General features: G+C 39.5%; 1 non-coding gene across 1 annotated transcript; it reads left to right on the top strand.

Moving 5' to 3' along the window:
- The first annotated feature begins 8394 nt into the window (after nt 1-8394).
- On the top strand, nt 8395-8500 carry LOC111726014. Its single transcript, XR_002773918.1, has one exon. It is a non-coding gene; the product is annotated as a U6 spliceosomal RNA (small nuclear RNA).
- The last annotated feature ends 408 nt before the right edge of the window (nt 8501-8908 follow it).

Here is an 8908-nt window from a genome sequence, read left to right as displayed (position 1 = left end):
GGAGACAGCTTGAGGCTCTGTCTCAAAAAAAAAAAAAAAAAATTAACCCACCACCATGGTACTAAGACTCAAATAGAAACCACGTAGTAACCCTGTAGCCCAGGTTCCACTTCTGCCCTAAATCCCCCAAGAGTAGAACCCCTTTCTTCAGATAAATTAAAGATTTAATTTCCCAGGAAGAGGAGTGGGAAATGTTGTAACGCAGCCCGTTCCTATGCCCTCCCCCACTCCATCGCACCCCCAGTTGGCAGAGAATGTGCTTCTCTTCTCAGCCCGTTCCCAGGCTCCCTCCTTCCCCGTAGGGTTGCCAGGAAGAGACTTCATAACAAGAACCCAAACTGTAACTATTGCTATCTGAACTGTAACCTTTGCTGCCTTAATCGCTGCCACCCAAGCTGTAACCATTGTTACCTAAATTTTACTCAACGGAAACTGTAAGGCTGAGCAAGGCGCCCTGCCAAAGGCAACATTCCTTGTCATTAGAAAAAGGTGTAAAAGACAAAAACGCCTGCACTTCGGGGCCGCTTGTCTTCGGATAGTGGTGCCCTGTGTAGGTGGGGATAAATCACCAATTATTTACATCAGAGTGGGTCTGAGTTTATTTTTCCAGGTCTAGTAGGTTAATTCAGGAGGTGTTTTCCTGAGAGACCTGAGAGGTGTGGGTGTGTTCTATCTGTTAATTGAGGAAGTTCTCAGTGGAGAGGGTCAGAGAGCGAGATGGACAGGGATGAACCTGTGGCTTTGGTTCTCATTCACTTTGCCAATGTTTTATCCTTCCCATCCACAAACTCATAGGCTTTTTTCCCTTGGTGATCTGCCAGGAGTAGCCCCTGTTGTCCGCCTCTATGTCTTCTTTGGGCTCGCCTTCAAAAGGGCCAAGGTGGAGCCGCAGAGATCTGAATCCTCATTCTGTACTCCACAGGTAGCGTCATGGATACCCGATGTTCTCATTGCTAGCCTAGGCGGTTCGCTAAGGACTGAGTTGTTGGGATGGCCCTTGTCTGCTGCAGTGTCCTTTACAAATGTAGGAGGCCCATGAGTATCATAGCTGTCAATGAAGAAGTTGTGACATATTTTATAATAGAGAAAGTCATCATTCTGAGGCTGACTGATGTCTTTGTATTTATGGTCCTTTCTTTGTATTGACTTATACTTTGTCACTTCAATCTCGTCTCTCCTGCGAGATTTCTTCGTAGGTATCCATTCTTCATCTGCAACATCAGCCTTTCCCATGTGGTATTTCTTGGCTTGTCTTCAGTGACATGTGAAAGCTGGTTGGCTGCTCTGAGATTTCCTGGACCAGCATCCTCCTTTTGCTCCCACTTTGCAGGTGCGGCATGGGAAGCAGGCCCCAAAACCTCCAACGGTGGCATAGGAGGCTCTCGTGGGTTCCCAGGGCAGGAAATGGGTACTGCTGTTTGGGTACCGGTGTGCCCACGCAGAGCCGGAAGTGTCTAATCCTGTCCCTTGGGGACCCTGCCCCCTATCGGTCTCTCCATAGGCGGGAAGAAATTTACAGACCTGCCGGTGACCGCAACCAGCCCTCTAGTTCTGACTGATAATTCTTTTTGACCTACATTTTAATTTCATTTTGTCTTATAATACTGTGGCTACTCTACTTTCATTTTTATTAATGTTTTCATTGAATATTTTTCTATCCTTATATGTTAGTGTTTTTGTATGATTAGTTTTAACTATTACCTCTTTTTGATGAAAATGTAATTTTTTAAGAAAACCCCAAATCTGCGAACATATTGTTTTTAAACTTTGGCATTGTATCGATTTACATTTAAAAGAATTACTATTTTTTTTTTTTTGACACAGGAGACTCAAGCTGTTCTCCTGGGTAGAGTCCTGTGGCATTACAGCTCACAGCAATCTCCAACTCCTGGGCTCAAGCGAGTCTCCTGCCTCAGCCTCCCAAGTAGCTGGGACCACAGGCAGCCCCCACAACGCCCGGCTATATTTTTATGTTGCAGCCTTCTTTGTTGTTTGGCGGGCCCGGGCTGGATTCCAACCTGCCACCCTGGGTGTACATGGCTGGCGCCTTAGCTAATTGAGTTACAGGTGCTGAGCCTAAAAGAATTATTAATAATCTTTGGTCTTAACCATCCTATTTTATGTTTTCTCTTTCTCTTTTTTATTGCCTTGTTTCAAATTGAATACTTTCTAAAATGTTATCAACTTTTTTTTTACTAGTTCACAAGTTATATACATTTTTTTGAGTGATTTCCCTAGTAATTACAATATGATTAATATATGAAGTCTAAAGTTAATTTGTACCTTTATTTGTCTCCATGGTAATACAAGAGTCTTAGAACACTTTTAACCTTATCCTTTCCCTCTTCAGTTATAGATTATTTTTTGTTTTAATTACGTTTGAACTTCAAAATCATTATAATTATTGTTTTAAAAAATTTATGTCGGAGATAGAAAAGAAAGATGGTCAAGTAGAGACATTGCTTACTGGACTGTCCTGGACTGGCGGAAATGTTGGATATCAGATAGAGGAGAGGGGAGAAGAGTGGCAATTCAGGTCTGGATCATGTCAATGACAGAGACAGCTTGGGGCCTTGTGGAGAAAATTGGCAAAGGTCATAATGAAGAAGAGAAGATACCAGTTAGGTTCACAGCCTGAGAGTCTGGGAGCCCAGTGAAAGGGGGCAGGGAGTTCCACTTTCCCTTTTATGTGCCTTCACTGAGAATTGGGCCATCAAGTTTACTGAAGGCTTTTTTACTTCCCACAAGCCCGGGCATGGCAGCAAATAAAGAATAGTGGGGCTGGGCATGGTGCCTCACGCCTGTAATCCTAGCACTTTGGGAGGCTGAGGTGGGTGGATTGCTGTCCAGTGTCAGCTTTTTGTCAACAAGTATTTATTGAGCAATTGCTATTTATGGGCACTATTATAGGTGTTGGCAATACAGCAATGAATAAAACAGTGTCTACTGTCATCTAACATGCCTGTGATAAGGTGATTATAGCATTAGGGTGACACACCTTTTTCCTATTTGTATTCTTTGTCAAGTGTTTTGTATGGGATATCGTGTAATAAAAGTGTCTTAGTTTGGTTTTCCCCAGGAGCATACTTCATGTAAGGACTCGAATACAAGTGGTTTGAAGGTGAAAGATAACATTAGTAGGGGAACACGGAAATGAGACACGGATAAAAAGGCAACCAACACCACTCTAAGTGATTGGTGGTTAATCTCATGAGAAAATTCTGGGAACCAGAGTATCTGTCTTGAGGGGCAAAGAGGATCTGGGATGTTCATACACCGTCTTCCATTACACATTGGTTGGGGGCCTCTGAGGGAAGAGTTGATGCTAAGTCTGACCTTCAGTGTAAGCAGAAAGGTGGGTTTTGGTGACCTGAGAAAGTCCTTAGGCATAGGCATAGTAGGTTGTGGAAGTTGGAAATTAGACGGCATGCACTGAGCTGTTGAGGATAGAAGTAAGAGGATGTCAGCTGGGCTGCAGAGATGTTGGGGGAGAGTTTTCCTTCCATAGTAAATGAAAGTACTCCTGCTATTTCAAAGCTGGAACTGGTGCATGGTGAAAGCAAATTGAAATTGATCAAGACATTGTTAGAGGTGTAGTGAGGTAGAAAGAAGTGGCACAGTGAATTAGATTTAATGGTGAAATTTTCTTATATGGTTTGGTAAACATACACTTGATAGGAGATGGTACCTTCCTGGGCAAACACTAGATGGTGGTGTTCTCTAAGTAGAAAATAACCTACACTAGATTTTGATGCTGATCTTTTATTACAGTTTAGCACATAATTGTAAAACAGTTGGGCTTCAATTGATCAAAAAGTATTTACTGAACACCCATTAAGTGTCAGAGTTGAGCCTGAAATAGAAAGGAAAATATTTCTAAAAAGACACAGCAAAGCCCAAAACTGATATAGCAGTTTTTCTATTTAAATCAGCCTGGATTTTTCCTTTTTTTAGAGAACCTTTAGAGAATTGATATAGCATGAGAATTTGTTTTTATCACAAAGTGTGATTAAAAATACTTTGTATTAATGGAAAAATATTTATGATCAGTTTTTGATGATATTTCATGAATATGATATATTCAAGTACTTATGAACTATATTTATGCCATGTGACTTCATGATGGCATTTTAAAAAACATGATTGTTTTCTACAAAATGCTTTCTCCTATCCTTCTGAAATATACATCCTCCATGAAACTTTCTGTGTTAAATCTCACTAATTTCAATTATTCCAGACTTATGGTATTAACTGTGAGTAACTCTAGGGAGTCATTATAGCAGTGCTTCTTAAACTTTAATGTGCATAATATGCACCTTGGAATCTGGTTAAAAAGCATATTCTGAATCAGTGGGATCTGGGGTGAAGCCTGATAGAATGCATTTTAAGAACCCAGATGATTCTGATGCTACTGATCCACAGACCATACTCTGAGTAGATTTTTACTCATAAAGATGGTAATTGAATGAGTTTTGTTATGTTTGGAAACATATTTTAATTTTCTGTGGGAAAAGTAGTTTTTCTTTTGTGACTTTCCTTCCATTTTCAACCTCCTTTAACCCTATCTTCACCATGTTCCTATAAACTTTATATTGCACACACTAGTCACAAAATAGGTGTAAATCATGATTGGGAGAGAACAAACTGTTTCCCCATCAGACATGGAGAGTTGGATAATTTTTATTTGTTCCTTTAGAGACATTCTTGTATTTACACTGCTCTCTCCCCTGGGATGCTGACCTACATGAACCTCATCAAGGGGTTTCTTTTCCAGGTTGGTTTTGCTCATGGTAGCCCTAGTATAAGGTAAGAGAGAGATACCATGTAGAGGATATCCATAAAGTTTGTGTGCAATTTTAAACTGCACACAATTTTTATGGACACTCTGTATTTATTCCCTGAGAGATACCATGTAGCGGATATCCATAAAGTTCATGTGCAATTTTAAATTGCACACAATTTTTATGGACACTCTGTATTTATTCCCTGTCCTCAGCTCCTTTACTATAAGATCTCTTTGGGCTGGCTAAGAACATTGACTGAAGTTCATTGCTTTTCTCAAGATATGCACCTTTAGACAACTCTCTCCTTTTGGGTTTTGGAAACTACACAAAAATCATCAAGAAATGTGGCTCAGCACCTGTTCCTCAAGCGGCTAAGGCACCAGGCACATACACCAGAGCTGGCAGGTTCAAATCCAGCCTGGGCCTGCCAAACAACAATGACAACTGCAACCAAAAATAGCTGGGTATTGTGGCCTGTAGTCCCAGCTACTTGGGAGGCTGAGGCAAGAGAATCACTTAAGCCCAGGAGTTGGAGGTTGCTGTGAGCTGTGATGCCACGGCACCAGGGCAGCAGCTTGAGGCTCTGTCTTAAAAAAAAGAAAATGTAAAACCCATGTGGACAGAAACCAGTGAAGCCCTCTCAGCAACACCAATAACCTAAGCAAGTTGAAACTTGCATGGGTGAATCAGAAAGGACGCTGTCGACTGTGTTTCTTAGAAGTAAAATAATGGACCATGACACAGGCTGTCTCAAAACTTTCATAGTGACCCATGTACTTATGGTTCCTTGGCATCTTGCCCACACCCTTTAAGAGTTATTTTTAGCCAAGTGTGGTGGCTCACACCTGTAATCCTAGTACTGTCGGAGGCTAAGGAGGGTAGATTACCTGAGCTCAGGAGTTCCAGACCAGCAAGAATGAGACCCCATGTCTAAAAATAGCCGGGCATTGTGACAGGTGCCTATAGTCCCAGCTACTTGGGAGGTTGAGGCAAGAGAATATCTTGAGCCCAAGAGTTTGAAGTTGCTGTGAGCTATGATGTCATAGCACTCTACCAACGGTGGCAAAGCTAGACTCTGTCTCAAAAAAAAAAAAAAGTGTTATTTTAAAAATAAATCCTTTCCAAGTTAGCCTAATTTGAGTGAGCCAACCTATTGAGACAGTGAAGCATGTGGTTGATTTTGGACAGATAAATAGGTAAAATTAGCTAGACCTGTGGGAAGACATAAAATAACAGAACAATGTGACATACCACTTTTATGGCAAGGACACTTAAAATCTATCCTTTTTACATCAGACATAATATATTGTTATTAACTATATTCAATGTAATGTACAAGAAAGCTCTTAAATTTATTTTTCTTGTAATGCACATGTTCATTAGATTGATTCAGTCATTTCACAGCATATGCATATTTCAAAACAACATACTATACACAATAAATATATGCAGTTTCTAATTTGTCAAACTAATTAGGCTAAGAAATACAGAAAAATATTAAAAGATAACACAACTTGAGCCAAATAGAAAAGGCTCAATTTTGACAAATATTTAATTGCTTTATAATTCAAAGGACATGTCAGTCAGTATTACATGACATTATCAGCTTTGTTAGGACAATGACTGAAATTTGGCTCCGGTTTTTCATTACTTCTGTAGCATTTGAAATGTTTAAATTCTTGTTTCTCTGATTGGTGTGCGTCAGAGTCCAATTTAGATGTAGCCAAGGAGGTACTTCTGGCTTGTCAGATAATATTTCCCAGACTGCTGGTCTATATTCTTTTTTTTTTTTTATTGAATGATAACTATGTACATTAATGCACTTCTGCGGTACAGTGTGGGGTTTTCACACTATATTCTTACTGCAGTTGATTACAACAGACAACAGAAACAGTAAATTTAACTTACTAGTTGGTTTATTGTATTATTGAAGTCCTTTATTTTCTTGCTTATGTATCCATTATTGAAAATGAGATATTGAACTCTCAACAATTATTGTAGAAATGTATTTCTCTGTTCAATTATTTAATTTTTTTGCTTAATAAAAAAGAAAAAGAAATGAAAAAATTTAACTTTGAAAAACAACAGTAGTAATTGTCTTTCTTTGATGTACTCTTTTATCTAAACAGATTAGCTTTGTTATTCTTTGAGTCCATTTAGTATTTGCATACGTATGGGGTCTAAAGGTATTCAGTCCTAGTTTTTACTAGAACAAAAGAGCTTTATTGTGGTCTGATTATAGGAGATCTCACTTTGCAGTGAAATATACCCATAACCCTACTTAATTTTCACCTATTAAAATATCAATAAATGATTCATCTTGAATTTGACTTGGAATATTCTAGACCAATAACATTTTTAGTCCTCTTCAGTGCAGCAGGGATTTCTCCCTTGGCTGTCTTGACTCCCTTCTCCATTATTGTCTAACACTTGAGGCTGCAAACTCATTCTTCTCCTAAATAAATGGTCACAGTGTTTACTAGAATTTTTTTACTAAGGCAGAGACCTCATCATTGGGATTTTTTTTTTTTAATGGGGAAATTTCATGGTCTGTTTTCAAGGTTATTACTCGGAGCAGCAGATATGTAACAAGGTTTTATTTTTCTTTTATAGTTATTGTCAGAATAGATGCCAATATAGCAGTTTCAATTGCTCAAATGATTGTGGCTAGCAGGGACTTCTTCATTTTAACAATTAGGAAATCTGGTTGGAATGTTTAGAAAAACAAGCATCACTGGCTCACTAATTGATTTCTTCTGTACTTTAATCATTCATCCATTCATCATTTGGTAATTGAAAACAAGTGCTAAGTGTATGGAGAGGAACAATAATCTGTTTCCTTACAAAGCTCATGTAGATGCAAATAAATTGTAACTTATTTTGGCAATGGTAAAACTATTCAGTAGATGGTAGAGGAAGGAAGGCCTAACTTAACTATGAGGAGAGGGACTAGTTGAGAGAGCTTCATAGAGGAGTTCACATCTGAGTGGGGTTTTGAGCTTGAATAGAAGATGAGAGATGGCAGGTAGTTAGAAGCCAAAATTATAAAAGGTCTTATACCTCCTGCTAGGAATTTTTTTTTTTTATCCTGTAAGCCATGTCAGGTCTCTAGAGAATTTCACCTAGGGAAGAGAGATTATCAAGTTTGTATTTTAGAAGGACCTTTGTGGTGAGGATATAGGGGATACCTTGGGAGGGTGGAGTAGAGTCATGTTTATATGAATCTGGAGGTACAGAAAGCAACTGTGAGCTATGGGAAGAGCCACGTAAGAGCTAAAAACTGCCTTAACTAAGTGAGAATGAAAATAAAGAGGCTCGGCACCTGTGGCTCAAGTGGCTAAGGCACCAGCCACATACACCTAAGGTGGCGGGTTTGAATCCAGCTCGGGCCCACCAAACAACAATGACGGCTGCAACCAAAAAATAGCCAGGTGTTGTGACGGGCGCCTGTGGTCCCAGCTACTTGGGAGGCTGAGGCAGGAGACTCCCTTGAGCCTAGGAGTTGGAGGTTGCTGTGAGCTGTGATGCCATGACACTCTACCCAGGGGGATAGCTTGAGGCTCTGTCTCAAAAAAAAAAAAAAAAAAATGAAAGAAAATAAAGAAGCAGAGTGCTCACTTCGGCAGCACATACACTAAAAATTGGAACAATACAGAGAAGATTAGCATGCTCCTGTGCAAAGATGACATACAAATCATGACGCATTCCATATTTTTGAACTAATACATGCCCACGCAAGAGAAAAACTTAATTTAATTCAAGTTGGGGGGAGGGCGGAGGAGGGAAGAGAGAAAGAGGAGGAGGGAGGAGGATTGGTGTACTCTCACCTAATGGGCACAAAGTAAGGGAATATGGCACACCTCGTGGGTGCAGGACACAACTACAACAGGGACTTTACCTAAAAAATGCAAAGATTGTAACCTAATTGTTTCTACACTCATATTAATCTGAGATTAAGAAAAGAAAAGAAGCAGATTCAGGAGATAATTATGAGGCAGATTTGGTGATCTGGAAAATAAATTATTGTTAAATTATGGAATATACAAAAGAGAATATATTGGGAAAATAGATGAGGGGGAGAGAATGATTTTACATTGGGATGTTTTGAGGTTGTCTCCCCCCTA

The sequence above is a fragment of the Otolemur garnettii genome, unplaced genomic scaffold (genome assembly GCF_000181295.1).
Source record: "Otolemur garnettii isolate 467f Iridium unplaced genomic scaffold, OtoGar3 scaffold00051, whole genome shotgun sequence".
NCBI classification, from domain to species: Eukaryota; Metazoa; Chordata; class Mammalia; order Primates; family Galagidae; genus Otolemur; species Otolemur garnettii.
Note: the sequence above shows the minus strand (reverse complement) of the source record. Positions and strands in the feature narration are given on the sequence as shown.